Genomic DNA, 16,461 nt, shown 5'->3' with positions numbered 1-16,461 from the left:
GGTTGAGAAATGGCTTGGACCCATTTTGGGATACGATACAGACTATGTTTTTTTTTTTTTTTTTTTTTTTTTGCCTTTTTTGTTCTTGATGATCCTCAAGGAAACACAACCTGGAGTGCCTTAAAAATAACAACAACAAAAATCCTGTGTGCATCTGGCTGACACTTCCCTGCTTCTGGTTTTCAAAGACTATTTAGTGGAACCTTGCAGAGGAGCAGGGTCTTCCTACAGTGTCTGGAAAACAGGTGCTGTGTTTTCAGGACCTTGCGTGAAGAGCAAGGTCTTCTCTGAAGAGAAGACTCTTTTCACGCCTGCTTCTCTTGCGTGAAAAGCAGGGCTCCTGTGGTTTCCCTGGTCCCTCTGAGATGGGGACAGACTGAAGACAGGTCTTCTGCCTTTCAAAGCAAGTCAACTTGCTTTTTTCTATTTTTAGAGTGGAATCTAGGAGGCCACTTAGTCCTCTTTTTTTCCTCTTAGAAGAAAAGCCTGAAACTGAGTTGAATAGAGAAGTGTGACCCTGTGACAAAACGATACTGTGAGAAATGGGGCATTTTAATCTAAGTGGTTGTAACAGTGGATTCTGACGGGGAAGGTACAGCTCTGTTTTCTTCAGAAGACCTCATTTTCTAAAGGCTGGATTAAATGGTTGCAGAACTGCCTTTGGCAAAAGGCATGCTCTCACTGCTTGCTTGTCAGAAACACTGAAGCCGTTTGCCCCAGTGTGGTCAAGCAGCCATGCTCTCTGGGCATTTTCATCCTCCCATAATTTCATATTTCCGTGCCTGTGAGGAAACAAAAAGGAAATGAGAGAAAGTTACTGTTAAGGATTGTTAACTTCTTCTAATTGTTTTCAGGATTGAGCAGGTTCTCAGCTGGGCTCTTGATATCCTGTGCATAGTTGGACAGGTGGGCAGCATAACATCACTCATTTCTTACCATCTTATTCCCCTCCAATTCTCAATGTATTCAATAATGAAGAATGATGCCACCACTCAAGCAACAAGCCTCAAACTCACTCATGTCATCTTTTTCTTGGATGATTGCAGTTATCTCAAAAATTTGCATGCAAAATATACACTCATCCTACTTGAAGATGGTGGTGGAAATATTCAGGAGAAGGTAGCGTTGGAGTCCTGATTTGAGATTTGAAGGATGAAGATGAAGAAGCAAGGGAGGAACAAATGAGAAACTATCTTTGTTCATGAATAGGAATATTAAAGATTGTAAAAGTATCAGATCTCCCCAAATTGATCTATGGATTTAATACCATTTTCATTGGAAATTCCAACAGAGATTTTATTGAATGAAACAAGCAGGTGTTTAAATTTATATGGATTAGTAAAGGACTTAAAATTACCAAATGCTTCTACATATGAAGGAAAGATTGAGGAGACGCACCCTATGTGATACCAAGTTTTATTGTCAAGACAGTGTCATGTGGTGCAGAGGTAGGCGTTATGAGCAGGGAAACAAAATAAGGGTCTAGAAACTTGCCTAGGCATATGTTGACCTTTGCAAAATGACCTGGTGACATGGCAGGTCAGTGGGGACAGGAAGGATCACTCCCTAAGTAGTCCCAGAACAATGGCTATTCATGTGGGAGAAAAAGAAATTTTAATTTATCTCACCTTACCCAATGATAAGTTCCAAATATGTTAAGGGCTTTAATACAGAAAGCAAAAATTGTCAGTGTTTGGATGAAAAAAGCCTTAGGGCAGGAAAGAATCTCTTGAGACATAAAGTAGTAATCACAAATGACAAGGTGGTTAAGTGAATTCTGTTAAAACTAAAGACTTACATTAAGCAAACACTTGAAGTGAGAAGATGAGCCACAACTTGAGAAGACATTTATAATACAAATAACTGACACGGGATTCATAATCACAAATATAGAGAATTCCTGTTTAAAAAAAAAATAGAAAAATAGAGAAGACTACACAAGAGGAAATAAATAGGGCTTTTAAATAAATAGATGTTCTGTAGCATTGGTGGTCAGGGAAATACAAATTAGGACCACAATGAGATTCCATTTTATATCCATAAGATTTGCAAAAGTTGGGTCTGACAATACCAGGTGTTAGATCTGTAGGGACTTGTACAACATTGTGGATGTGTAAACAGGCACCACTGCTTTAAAAAACAATTTTCCCTCACAGACTTGAACATTTGCAGACCTTATGATCTTACTTCCAACTCCCACCTGTACGTCCAGCAAACTCTTGTATGTGGCCCCTAGGAGGAATGGGTAAGAATGTTCATATAATGTATTTATAATAGTTCATAACTGGAGAAAGTGAAATGTATGTCTCTCTGCAGGAAAATAGGTGAATAATTAGAGATATATATATATTCATCCCACGGGATATTATTCAGTAGTGGAAATGAGTGAACTACAGCTGTAGCTAACAATAAGAATGAATCTCAGAAAATATTGAGGAAAAGTAGCAAGTTCAAAGAGACCACATGTGGTGTACTATTTTTATTGAGCTCAAAAACAAGCAAAACCAAAGAATATGTAGTCTAAGCATACATATACAATAAAACTATGCTATTAAAAAAAAAAAAAGGTAACAATGATAAACCAAAATTGAGCATAGTAATTACCCACGGAAGGAGGAAGTGGAAGGGACAGAAGCACATAGGTAGATGTCAAGTTATGCGGCTGTTCTGGTTCCTCCTGGTAGACTTACGAGTGTTTACTATATACTATTAATATATTATGCTTTATAACTAATAGATAAGAGTTTTGTACATATTAAATATGTTCTTAAATATAAAAAATAAAGGCAAAGTGGAATGATAAGCTAAAATCTGGTATGGTGGTTTTGTAGTTAATGTTTGTACACGTCAAATACAGTTTTGTCGCCCAGGCTGGAGTGCAGTGGCCGGATCTCAGCTTGTGGCAAGCTCTGCCTCCTGAGTCCACACCACTCTCCAGCCTCAGCCTCCCGAGTAGCTGGGACTACAGGTGCCCGCCACCATGCCCGGCTAGCTTTTTGTATTTTTTTTTTAGTAGAGATGGGGTTTCACCGTGTTAGCCAGGATGGTCTCGATCTCCTGACCTTGTTATTCGCCCGTCTCGGCCTCCCAAAGTGCTGGGATTACAGGCTTGAGCCACCGCGCCCGGCCGTCAAATACAGTTTTTAAGGAAAGGAAGAGCATCTTAGGGTAAACAGGAGCTGGAAAGGTGAGGGGCGGGAGAGTGCTGCATCTGTGTGGCTGCCAGCAGTGCCCAGATACCAGGCTTTGGGGAATGAGTGGATGGCAGGACCATTTGCTAAGACAGGTGCCAGGGGATGGGAGAAAGGATGAGTTTTAGAAAGATTCAATGGGACTAGACTGAATATGGGCAGTTGGATACTAGACTTTGGAATTTAAAAATAATATCTGGAGTTAGAATTGAGAGACAATAACGTGGAGATGGAGGTCAGGCTGCAGTGCGGTGGCATCACCTATGGAGCATATGAGGAAAATAATCTGGAGGAGGAGGAGGGGAGCCAGCAGGGGAGCAGCTGTGGGTTGGAGGAAGCCAGGAGGGAGAGTGCAATGCCAAGAAAGCAAGGAAGAGCGTTTCAAAGCATGTCTGCAGAACCCAGTACTGCGAAGAGCTCTGGGAATGGGATTGCTGAGGGCCCTTCTCACAGTGAGTCCTTCAAGAGCAACGTCCGGATCGTGGGGACTGTTGGCAGACTCAACCGGCTTTGCTAGGTTGAAGACAATGGGAGGTGTGGAAGATTTTTTGGCTCAGTTAAATAAGATTGGAGGAAAAGGTAGGACTGAGAGTGTTTCAGACAGAAAAGGGATTATATACCGAGGGTAAAGCACAAGTACAGAGGGTTGCAGATAGTGCAGAAATCTTTAAAAACAATTATTTTAAGCCAACTTCCAGGGAGACTGAATTTCCTCTGCCGGTCAATAACACCATCAACCTGGGAGTTGCCCCGACCCCTCCAGTCTTAGCTCCTGCAGCTGTAACAGAATACCGCAAACTGGGTGGCTTATAAAGAACAGACATTTATTTCTTACAGTTCAGGAGGCTGGAAGTCCAAGATCATGGTGCCATCATGGCCGGGTTCTGGTGAGGGCCCTCTTCTGGGATGCAGCGGCCAGCTTCTCATGTTCTCACAGTGGGTGGAGGGTAAGCTTGCTCTCTGGCCTTCTCTTATAAGGGCACTAATCCCATTCATGAGGGCTCCACCTTCATGAGCTAATTACCTCCCAAAGATGCCATCTCCAAATACCATCATCCTGGGGAGTCCATTTCAACATGATTTGGGGGATACGTCAGACCATAACACTTACCTTTTTCGCAACCTTCACATCTAGTTGGTTCTCAAGCCCTGGCAGTTTTACACACTAGATAGGTCTTAAGGTCATCTCTACGCCTGCCCTGGTTTAGGTTCTCATCATTTCTCCTCTGAATTCGTCTGCAACACAGGCTGCCGAGTTGGTTCCCACCTCCTAGGGCTGGAAGAGTGGGCACTCTGATTCTTTACACCCCCGCCTCAATCCTCCTGCTGCCTGAATAACCATCTCCCTGTCACCTAGGGTATATCCCAGCCCCTTAGAGGCATGCAAAGCCTTCCATATCTGACCCTGCCTTATGCCTGGGAAGCCCTAGACCCCTGCTGTACCCTGGAGGAAGTATCTGCTCACATTGGCCCCTCTGTCTGGAATACACCCACCCCAGTTCCGCCCAATTCAGGAAAGCTTCCCAACCCCTCCCTCCCACCACCCCAAAGCTAAGTGAAGTGACCCCTCTTCTTGCCTCTGTAACACTGCCATGCACATATCATACAGTCCTTGCTGAGACATAACCTAGTTCCCTGTTAGACTTAACGTTTCCTAAGGGCAGGTTTGGAACCTTATTCGTCTTTATATGGTGTCTAGAGTAGTGCTTGCTTTACGATAGGTGCTCAGTAAATGTTGTCTTGAATGAGTTGAGCAGATCCTCTAGGGACAGGAGTTGGATGGAGAGCAGACTGTAAAGCCTCGTGAGAGTAGAGGCCCTGCCTCTTCCTGAGCTCAGAATACCCAGAGCCTAATGCAGTGCCTGCCATGAAATTGTTCACTCCATCAAGCCTTGTTAAATGAGTTGGGGGCGGGTGCACTATGATGGTTTTTCTTTCAGAAAGAAACTGCACTATCAAAGCCCTAGCACCTTCTCTATACCCACCTCAGGATTTCATATTAGATGGGGCCCAAGTGATATTTTCTTTACCATCCCATGAAGACAGCATATTGGCAGCCCTGCAAAAACAAAACAAGCCCCTCAATTCGTGGCATACTTGCTATAAATCAACTACATGTATTGTCAAATTGTAGAACTGAAAGTATATTCTGATTTGGTGTGTGCGTGTTTCTATTTAAGGAAATATACACTAGTATATGCATTAAAACATCAAGAGCTGGGCAGAGTGTCACATGCCTATAAACCCAGCTACTCAGGAGGCTGAGGTGGGAGCATCCATTGAGGCCAGGAGTTTGAGGCTGCAGTGAGCTACGATTGCATCGCTGCACTCCAGCCTGTGCTGAGACCTGATCTCTTAAAAAGTCCAAGAGGATACACAGAAATTTTTAAGTGGTTACCTCCATGGAATGGGATTAGGGGATCAGAGGTGAGGGAACTCATGGTTTGGCTATTTCTCATTCTTTCTGCACTGTTTCAAATTTTTACAAGTGTATGTTATTGTACTTTTAAAAAGATTAGCTTGGCAACAAGTCTAGCCTGAAATGGGTGCTATTTTGACTAGTCTGAGTGAAAAGTGAGGATTTAAATGAAGTAACCCCTAAACTCAGCCAGTCCCATTTTTTTTTTAACACTTGGAATATCTAATTCCATTTATACTGCATTCTTCAAATGTAATTTTCAAAGATGCCTTTTGCCTCATCCCTTGCTTTTAAGTATTATTATAGCCTTTTGGAGACTCACAAAACAAGCAGCCCTAAACTCTCGCCTAGGAAAGTCTCTCGGAATAAATGGTTTTTGAGAACCTTGAGTGTATATTCTATGAAATGGAAGGAACAAGAACTAGACAGAGTCATAAATGCTGTTGGTCACAGACAATCTCTGCCATCCATAAGGTAAATATAATACATACGGCAGCCTGCTGAGTGTGAACTTGGCAGCAGGTGAGGAAGGAACTTTGAACTCTCACAATCTTGTTTCTTCATTTCCCAGAGAGAAACTCGGCAAAGAGAAAAGGGACATTTCCTTCCAGATTATCTGAAAGAATTTCAATGCTTACCTTTAATCACGTGACATCTTATTAATAGAAAAGAGGTATTTGTTCATATTTTCAATAAAAATTTATAAAATCGAGTTGGTATATAGTGCTAAATATCATTAATTAAAAATATTTTAACCTGATGTGATAGATTGTTGATTTTTAAAAATTCTGTTGAGATGAGCTTATCAAGAAAGTTTGAAGGATTCCAGGGGAAAACATTTTAGTGTTAAAGTGCTTGGTTATTTTTAAGATAATGCAGCTCTTTTCAGAAAAGGTAGCAATTCGCTCCAAGAGATATTTCAGTGGCTCATAGAAAGCCTTCCAGTCACCATCAGATATTTCCTTACATTGCTATGAGCAAGTACTAGCATCCAGTTTAAAACCATTGGGAATGCTGAAGTACAGCAAATAGAGGTGATAGCTTGGTCCCCAGGAGAGCCAGAACTGCTGCCTGTCTGCAGGATCCCATTTCTCTCCAGTGGGCCTTCAAATTAAATCTGGATGCCGGGCGCGGTGGCTCAGGCCTGTAATCCCAACACTTTGGGAGGCCGAGGCAGGTGGATCACCTGAAGTCAGGAGTTCGAGACCAGCCTGACCAACATGGAGAAATTCCGTCCCTACTAAAAATACAAAATTAGCTGGGCGTGGTGGTGCATGCCTGTAGTCCCAGCTACTCGGAAGGCTGAGGCAGGAGAATCGCTTGAACCCAGGAGGTGGAGGTTGCGGTGAGCCAAGACCATGCCATTGCACTTCAACCTGGGCAGCAAGAGCGAAACTCTGTCTCAAAATAAATAAATAAATCTTGAATAAAGTTAGGGATCAAATATCAATCAGTGGATATATTACCCCCCAACCAAAATAAATTGGTGAGTGACAAGGAAGTGGACACATCCATGAATGTTTTTTAGTCCTGTTTGGCATAGAAATGAATTTGTTTTCTTTTGCAGTTAGAAACATTGTCAATCAGCTGAAAATAATTTAGAAACCTAGTTATGCTTTACACTTCAAATGTGCATTATTACCCAACACATCAGATAAAGATCAAGAGAAAGACCCTGTGAAACTTCTCCATTTGTTAAAATTGACCATCAACTGGGAAAAACAGAAAAAAATAAACCTTTTCCTAAAAGTTAGAGACAGGGAGGCATGGTACCCATTCTATTTGCTAAGGCACTCAAGGAGGAAGATCATCATATGCAGTAGATAACGTCTGAACCAAAAATCTAGCAAATCTGCCAGGCACATAGTAGGAACTTAAATATTTGTTGAGTGGGCAAAGTCATGTTAGAGGACTGGACGCCAAGAAGCCAGCTAGTGCCCTCCAGAGATTTTTCAGGCAAGTTCAGAGATGTGCTGCCCCTGTCCAATGCAAGAAAACAGACAACTGCACAAAAGCAAATCTGGTCCATCCATCAGTGGTACTTTCAAAACCTACAATTCAGTGATAGCTGATATTCCTAATGATGACTCTTAAGTGTTGTAATATTCCTGCAGTACCTTCTGAATCATCGAAGACTCATTAAAATTCAGTATCACTTCAGTACTAAGTACATTTTACCATGTGAATTACTGTATTTGAAGGTTGACCACCCAAGTATGATAAATGTGACCCCTGTCCTTTAACTGGAATACAGATTAAGCAACATTTTTCCTTCCCCCCACTATGCCAGATAGCAGAGCATCTGCCGCTGCTATAACCCTGTGGCAAAAGAGCCAAGCCTGACGTCGTTTAAGCTAGAAAGAGGGGTGCTGAAGTGAAGAAGATGGTTTATCAGGGTGAATGGAAAAGATGCTATGGGACAAGAGAGTGTGTCCTGACAAGGAGGTCAGCTCAAACGGTGGAAGCTGAAGGGGCCGGTGTGAGGCAGAGTTGAGTCATTTAATGCCATTGGCATTAAGTGGGAGGGAAAAGGCTAATTTTGGATGGTTTGTATCAGATTAGCAGGAGCATCTGACTTAAGAAAACAGTAATTATTGGGTTTTGTCAAGTGAGAAGTGAGGTTTGACTTTGGATGCTATCTTTACAATTTTACTTGAAAAGTGAGGAGGTTGAAGAGAACAGGGGAAAATTGAGAACTCTGGAAGGTGGGAAGAGAGAATTTTCTAAATGTTTTGTAATGTAAGTAGCAAACATTTGTGGATATATATTTGGGGATGAGAGAGAGGAAAGGAAACAGTAATGAGGACATGACTGCCCCCAAAATGGGGAGAGATGGAAAGGACTTTACCCAACTATTTTCCTACCAACATTAAAGGGATGAAACATACCTTCTCTAGGGAGAAGGATGTCCCATTCCATCCAGAGGGATGGGAGTCTTGCTCTGTCGCCCAGGCTGGAGTGCAGTGGTGCAATCTTGGCTCACTGCAACCTTGGCCTCCTAGGTTCAAGCAACTCTCCTGCCTCAGCCTCCTGACTAACTGAGATTACAGGCGCCCACCACCATGCCCAGCTAGTTTTTGTGCCCTTTTAGTAAAGACAGGGTTTCACCATGTTGGTCAGGTTGGTCTCAAACTCCTGACCTCAAGTGAGCCATCCGCCTCGGCCTCCAAAAGTGCAGGGATTACAGGCACGAGCCACTGTGCCTGGCCAACTTCTATTATTTTGTAGAGCTGATTGGTATTTGGTTATCAAGGCTGTGCTAAGATTTGCAGTGATAGAGGAATAAACATTTACATCTGCCTTTTAAGATTCTCTTCCAATGAGTTCAAATAGTGGTTTTGATATTAGAGAGAAGAAATGCTGGCTGGACAAATTGCCTCTACTTTTGCTTTAGCTAAGATCCCCAAGAGGTGAAAAATTTGCTGTAATACGGCATTTGTGCATTCATTCATATTATCTGTTCATTCATCAAATACGTATTGGGCTACATCCTGTGCCAGGGCTGGACATGTAATGCTAAGAAAGTAAAATTCCCTGCCCTCATGGAGAGTAACATTCTTCGCAGTTTGTAGGGAACAGACTCCCTCCAGTACCTTGAGCAGTACCTTGCTCAAGACGTGAACTCATCCTCTGCTCTGGATTTAAAAGCAAAAGCGGCATCTCCTGGTCTCTCATGAAATATTTGGAGGAACACTGCCCATGTATATTCCATGCCTCTTTCCCAAGATTTTACTGCTGCTTCTAAGTATAGCTAACAGTAGGTAAAAAACTTTGACCTTTCTTTCGCTTTGCCCCCTTAGGACCTCCAGTTTTAGACTTCATCAGGCAAACCTGGTTTCATTTCTTCTTGCTTAGCCTGATAAACTAGTATGCTGTGTCCCACTGTTGGAAACCCTGGTACAAAGTCCTGGTACAGAACTCTTTCTGAATATTAATCTCTGTATTGCTGTGCCAGAATCAGGTAAGAAGGTGTGTGTGTGTGCGCACATGCGTGCACGTTTGTGTACTCACAAATGCGGGCACACCATTCTGTATGTTAAAAGGAAAGTCTGTGATTAGCTGTGAGCATAAACACAGCTCACCTGATTCCGGGTTGCTTCCTGAACACAGATCCCAGAGCAGCTGCCAAGCTTTCCCCCTCCTTATCTCGTCAGGACCTTTGGGGAGCAAAAGTGCCCAGACATCTCCCACTGCAGATTAACAAGCTGCACTTCAGAGGAACGTTTCTTGATAGGCATCTGCTTTCCAAAGAGAAACCATTTATTTAACAAGCTGCTCTTTAGCAATTTATAAATGCAGCTTGCTTTCTTGCCGTTGCTCTAAATCAAGATTCCCTTCTTTGTCTTCCTCTATTTTTCTTTACTAAAAGTTTGCTTTTTGAGTATTGGTATAATTTCCAAGGAGTCAGTGTTCATACTAACATAAATTTTTTTAAAAAGCCCCAACTCGCTTTAAAATTACTTTTTTGTTCACTCCTAAAGGATATTTATGAGTAAAATCTATAGAAGAACCCGGTTTGTCATATTAAACTGCCAGGCTGTGCCCTCAAATGCCTAGAAAAGAGAAATGCATTTAACCACCAAATCTCTAACAGACTTCATCCTTATCACTCTTTGGTTTTGTGTATGTTGACCTGCTCTTGGTCACTCTTGTGTTGTGTGTTTGAGGGTATAGATCATTTTGTAACTTTACTTACATTATAGGGTATATGTATTATCTCCCAAATCAAATTGTAGGGTATTTAAAAGAGCGAAAACTGTCTCTTCTGCTTTCTCTGTATGTTTTAGAAGTACTAAAGAGTTTGAAGAGAGCAGAGGCGATGTGTTAACACTAATAGTCTGACCTGAAGTGCACAGTTGTGTGAGGGGACTCTGAGGTCAGACCTGTCTTTGATCTTTTCAGAAGACATGCATGTGATTAGCTGCAGAGCATAATGCCTCCCCTCTCATGCCTTCAAAAATTAGTCACTGGGGGACCTCGGGCAGGTTGTATGCCCTCTCTATGAGGCAGCTTCCTTGTCTGTAAATGACCATAGTGCTACCACTCACCTCATAGGACAGTGCAAGAAATCAATGCCTTAATTCACAGAAAGCTCTCATTACAGGGCTTGCTTTTAAGAGAAATCTTCATTAACTGAAGAACAATAATGATGACCCTTGGGAAATGTTTAATTTTTTCAATTCTTCAAAGCCGTGCTTTACAGAAAAAGTGAATGCAACACCTCATCAAAATACCTCATTTGATAGACAATGTGTATACATCTCATTATGAATGCCAGTAGCACAAGAAAAGTGTAGGAATGGAAAACCTGACTGTGGTGAGACTGGAAATTTTCCAGAGGGAGTTGTAAACATTGCAGCTATAGACAACATTCCTGTTATAGAATTGACACCTTACAAATGGATTACTCTGCTTATTAGGATAATTATACCAGACATGTTGGATGGTCTAGTGGAACCCATCCCACACCTGGAAAAGCACCCCAAATACACTAAATTATACTTGCATTAATGTCTTAGTCCATTTGTGTAGCTATAAAGGAATACCTGAGGCTGGATAGTTTATAAAGAAAAGAGGTTTATTTGGCTCATGGTTCTGCAGGCTGTACAAGAAGCATGATGCTGGCATCTGCTTCTGGTGAGGCCTCAGGAAGCTTCCAGTCATGGAGAAAGGCAAGGGGAGCTGGCTTGTCACATATTAAGAGAGAGAGCCACAGAGAGTGGGAGGGAGGTGCCAGGCTCTTTAATAACCAGATTTCCATGAAGTCATTCATTGCAGCAGGGAGGTACCAAGCCATTCATGAGGGATCCACCCCCATGACACAAACACCTCCCACCAGGCCCCACCTCCAACACTGGGAGTCACATTTCAACATGAGATTTGGAAGAGACAAATACCCAAATTATATCAATTAAGAAAGCCCATTTAAAAATGTTGCATTTTTTATTATAAAACTTTTTCATCACAAAAAACTTATAAACTATTTACAGAGGATATTTTCTTCCACTGTTTTTCATTTTCCTTCCCTCTTTTCTCCTGTCCATTCATGAGTGAGTAGGCTGAGTAATGGCTTCCAAAGATATCGATGTCCTGGAGGACATCGTGTTAAGTGAAATAAGCCAGGAATGAAAAGACAAATACCAATGATCTTGCTTAGATGTGGAATTGAAAAAAGTTGATCTCACAGAAGTAGAGAGTAGAATAGAAGTTACCAGAGAATGGGACAGTTAGGGAGATGTTGGTCAAAGGATAAAAAATTTCAGTTAGGAGGAAGATGGCTTTGAAGATGGAGGAAGAGGCCATGAGCCAAGGAATGCAGGCAGCTTCTAAAGGCAGAAAGCCAGGAAACAGAATTTTCCCCTAGATCCTCCAAAGAGAGAGAGTGTGGTCCTGCTGACACCTTAATTTCTGACTTGTTTCTCCAGAACTGTAAGAGAATAAATATGTGTTGTTATAAGCCACCAAGTTTGTGGAAATTTGTTACACAGCAGCAATAGGAAATGAATACACCATAAAGCTATCAATTTTTATATCTATCAACCTACCTAGCCATGTATTTTTTTATATGACTGTTATGTTATAGTATATATATATATATATCCATGTATTTTCATGTATATATTTTATTGTGGCAAAACACACATCCATCACCACCATCCATCTGTAGAACTCTTCATCTTGCAAAACTAAATTCTGTACCCACTAAACAATAACCCTCCAATCCTCTCTCACGCCTGGCCTGGGGCAACCACCATTCTGCCTTCCATCTCTGTGAATCTCTGTGAATTTGACTACGTACCTCATATAAGTGGAGTCGTATGGTATTTGTCCTTTTGTGACTGGCTTGTTTCACTTAGCATAATGTCCTCAAGGTCCATCCATATTGTAGCATGTGTCAGAATTCTCTTCCTTTTTTAAGGCTGAATAATATGGATTGGCTTGTCCCTGTAGCCATTTTTTTTCTGCCAGTCATTCCAGAGGGGTTATCAGCCTGAGATGGCTTTTTATGTGAATCTTTCAGTGTAGGGATTTCCAGACCTCAAAGTTGGTACCAATTTGAATAGCATATACAGGAGAAAAGGCCCGTGGTTAGCATTCTCAGAGTAGTATTGATTTTATTATTTTTTATTTATTTATTTATTAGTAGTAGTAGCAGTATTGATTTTAAAGACAGGTAGACAGTTACCACATTTTCTTATCCATTGATGGACCCTTGGGTAGCTTCCACCTTTTGGCTATTTTGAACAACACTGCTATGAACATGGGTGTACAAATGTCAGCTTGAGTCTCTGCTTTCATTTCTTGTGGGTTGGGTTTTTGAGAAATCATCATACTGTTTTCCATAGCAGCTGCATCATTTCACATTCCTGCCAGCAGTGTCAAGTATTCCTTCCAATTTTGCCAGTGTTTATTATTATTATTATTTATTTGTTTGTTTTGAGACAGAGCCTCACTCTATAGCCCAGGTTGGAGTCCAGTGGCATGATCTCTGCTCACTGCAACCTCCGCCTCCCAGGTTCAAGTGATTCTCCTGCCTCAGCCTCCCCAGTAGCTGGGATTACAGGCACCCACCACCACGCCTGGCTCATTTTTGTATTTTTAGTAGAGACAGGGTTTCGCCATGTTGGTCAGGCTAGTCTCGAACTCCTGACCTCAGGTGATCTGCTCACCTCGGCCTCCCTAAGTGCTAGGATTACAGGCGTGAGCCACTGCACATGGCCCATTATTATTATTTTTATATTAGCCATCCTAACAGGTGCGAAGTGCTATACCATTGTGGTTTCTGCGTATATATATTTTGTGAATATATGTTTTAATAAACCAATTACAAATTGGAATCTTTCAGAGGAGACCATAGGAATACAAAATTTAGTGAATTTTAGTTTATAAAAAGGGAATGCTATCTTCTTCAAATTTTGTAAGTTACTTTTTTATTCATACAAAGTATTTTATGCATTTATGGGGTACACGTATTTTAAATGCATAGAATGTGTCGAGTCAGGATATTTGGAGTATCCATCACCTTGAGTTATTTATTTATTTATTTATTTGAGATAGAGTCTTGCTTTGTCGCCCAGACGGGAGTACAGTGGTGTGGTCTTAGCTCACTGCAACCTCCACCTCCTGGGTTCAGGTGATTCTTCTGCCTCAGCACCCCCCAAGTAGCTAAGGTTACAGGCATGCGCCACTAGGCCTGGCCAATTTTTGTATTTTTAGTAGAGACGGGGTTTCACCATGTTGGCCAGGCTGGTCTCAAACTTCTGACCTCAAGTGATCCACCCGCCTCAGCCTCCCAAAATGCTGGGATTACAGGTGTGAGCCACCCCGCCTGGCCCCCCTTGAGTATTTATTATGTCTGTCTTGGTAACATTTCAAGTCCTCTCTTACAGATACGTTGAAATATTCAATACATTGTTGCTAGCTATAGCCACCCTACTCTGCAGTTGAACATTGTGGCTTATTTGTTCTATCTAACTGTATATTTGTACCCACTAACCAACCTCTCTTTATTCAAACCCCTCCAACTCACACACCCTTCCCAGCCTCTGGTGTCTATCATTCTATTCTCTGTCTCCATGAGATCAGTTCTTTAGGCTCCTCATGAGTGAGAACAATATATATGTGTATTTTTAATTCATCTTTTTCCATTCAGTTTTATATCAGTCTTCAAATTTTTTTAAATGCCTATAGAACAATCTCTTTTAAACATGTGGTGTAATTTATGTAGCCTTTTTTTTTGTAGAACATTAGGGCATTTTCAGTTTTTCAGCATTGTAGGTTGCAATAGTGTGAGTATAATTGAACACTAACCCTTTATTCATATGTCTGAGAATTTCCTAAGAATGAATTACTCAAAGCAGCATTACGTTTAAAACCCTTGGTATGCTTAAGCAGATTGCTTTCCCGAAGGGTGTTTCAGTCAGCAGACAGTGAGAGAGCTGAGTAGCACATCTTTTCAACGTACTTGCTTAGGTGCAGAGGATCTCCAGAGTACAGATGAGGACACTTGTGAACTTGAAGCACGACAGTAGCAGAATCCACGTGCTTATTTGAGTATTTGGGGGCAAATAGGCTCATTTTTTGGTGTTTTTTGTTTGTTTTTGTTTCTGTTTTTTTTTGAGACAGTGTCTCACTGTGTCACCCAGGCTGGAGTGCAGTGAAACGATCTTGCTCTGCAACCTTCACCTCCCGGATTCAAGTCATTCTTCTGCCTCAGCCTCCCGAGTAGCTAGGACTACAGGTGTGCACGCCCATGCCTGGTTAATTAATCAATTTATTTTATTTTATTTTATTTTATTTTATTTTATTTTATTTTATTTTTTTGAGACGGAGTCTCGCTCTGTCACCCAGGCTGGAGTGCAGTGGCGTGATCTCGGCTCACTACAAGCTCCTCCTCCCAGGTTCACACCATTCTCCTGCCTCAGCCTCTGGAGTAGCTGGGACTACAGGTGCCCGCCACTATGCCCGGCTAATTTTTTGTATTTTTAGTAGAGACGGGGTTTCACCATGTTAGCCAGGGTGGTCTCAATCTCCTGACCTCGTGATCTGCCCGCCTTGGCCTCCCAAAGCGAATTTTTGTATTTTTAATGGAGATGAGGTTTCACCATGTTAGTCAGACTGGTCTTGAACTCCTGACCTCAGGTGATCTGCCCACATCTGCCTCCCAAAGTGCTGGCATTACAGGCATGACCCACCATGCTTGGCCTCAGTTGTCTTCAAAATCAACAATTGTATATTTAAAAACGTGGCCAGGCACAGTGACTCAAGCCTGTAAACCCAGAACTTTGGGAGGCCAAGGTGGGTGGATCACTTGAGGTCAAGAGTTCAAGACCAGCCTGGCCGACATGGTGAAACCCCATCTCTACAAAAAATACAAAATTAGCTGGGCGTGGTGGTGTGCACCTGTAATCCCTGTTACTCTGGAGGCTGAGGCAGGAGAATCACTTGAATCCGGGAGGAAGAGGACTGGGCCACTGCACTCCAGCCTGGGCAACAAGGTGAGACTCCGTCTCAAGACAAACAAACAAATAAATAAATAAAGACAATTGAACCTGATTTTCCCTTAGATTCTCCAGAGAAAGAGCTTCTATATGGAAAGAGGCAGATTACTGAAAGGAGTAAATAATTCGCAGGCAACTCATAAGCCCTGAGCTCTAGTCTGTCTCTGCCAATTAAATGCTATGGAACTTTTGGGCAAATCATTTAAAATATCTGGGTTTCAGATGATTCAGTTCCAGATGAGTGGGTCCAACTCTTCTCATGCGTCTTAGTGATTGTGAGCTAATGATGTTTGGTGGAGCCTTATCTGTTGAGATTTTGGAGGCTTGGGTTAAAGGTGTGTCCTTCAAAGCATTTCTTTCTCTCAGGCATACCAGAGGTGAGAGTCCCAGACCACAAAGATAGTATAAATTTGAACTGCAAATACAGGAGAAAAATGATTCATTATTAAAATTCTCAGAGTCATATTGGTTTTAGAGACAATGTAACCTAGAGGACAAGATGAGACCAGAAAGCTCTCTTGTTACACCTCTTTGCCAGTGGGTGGATTTTGTTCCTAATCTACCCTTTTACTGAAGCATAAGCCTTTGAGGGTGCTGATACTAGATAACTTACACTCTGTCTTCCTACTATTCAAGATTCAAGGTTTTATCTCCTGTCCTCACATGGCTGTTAAAACAGTAGCCCCTCAGTTATCAAGTCCAGCGACATTTATCGGGGCAATCTGAACTGCATTTCTGTTTCATTTCTGGCTTTGCCCCGACGGATTTCGCTTATTTTCTTGCATGTTCAGTCATATATTTAAAAGCATGTTTATTATATTTTGTCCATCATTTCCAGGCGTTTTTTTGG

The 16,461-nt window shown here is 41.8% G+C and overlaps 1 long non-coding RNA gene across 1 annotated transcript; it reads left to right on the top strand.

Moving 5' to 3' along the window:
* The first annotated feature begins 56 nt into the window (after positions 1-56).
* Positions 57-454, top strand: LOC105536892. Its single transcript, XR_001005638.1, has 2 exons — positions 57-280; positions 333-454. It is a non-coding gene; the product is annotated as an uncharacterized LOC105536892 (long non-coding RNA).
* The last annotated feature ends 16,007 nt before the right edge of the window (positions 455-16,461 follow it).

The sequence above is a fragment of the Mandrillus leucophaeus genome, unplaced genomic scaffold, assembly GCF_000951045.1.
Source record: "Mandrillus leucophaeus isolate KB7577 unplaced genomic scaffold, Mleu.le_1.0 Scaffold165, whole genome shotgun sequence".
Classification (NCBI taxonomy): Eukaryota; Metazoa; Chordata; class Mammalia; order Primates; family Cercopithecidae; genus Mandrillus; species Mandrillus leucophaeus.
Note: the sequence above shows the minus strand (reverse complement) of the source record. Positions and strands in the feature narration are given on the sequence as shown.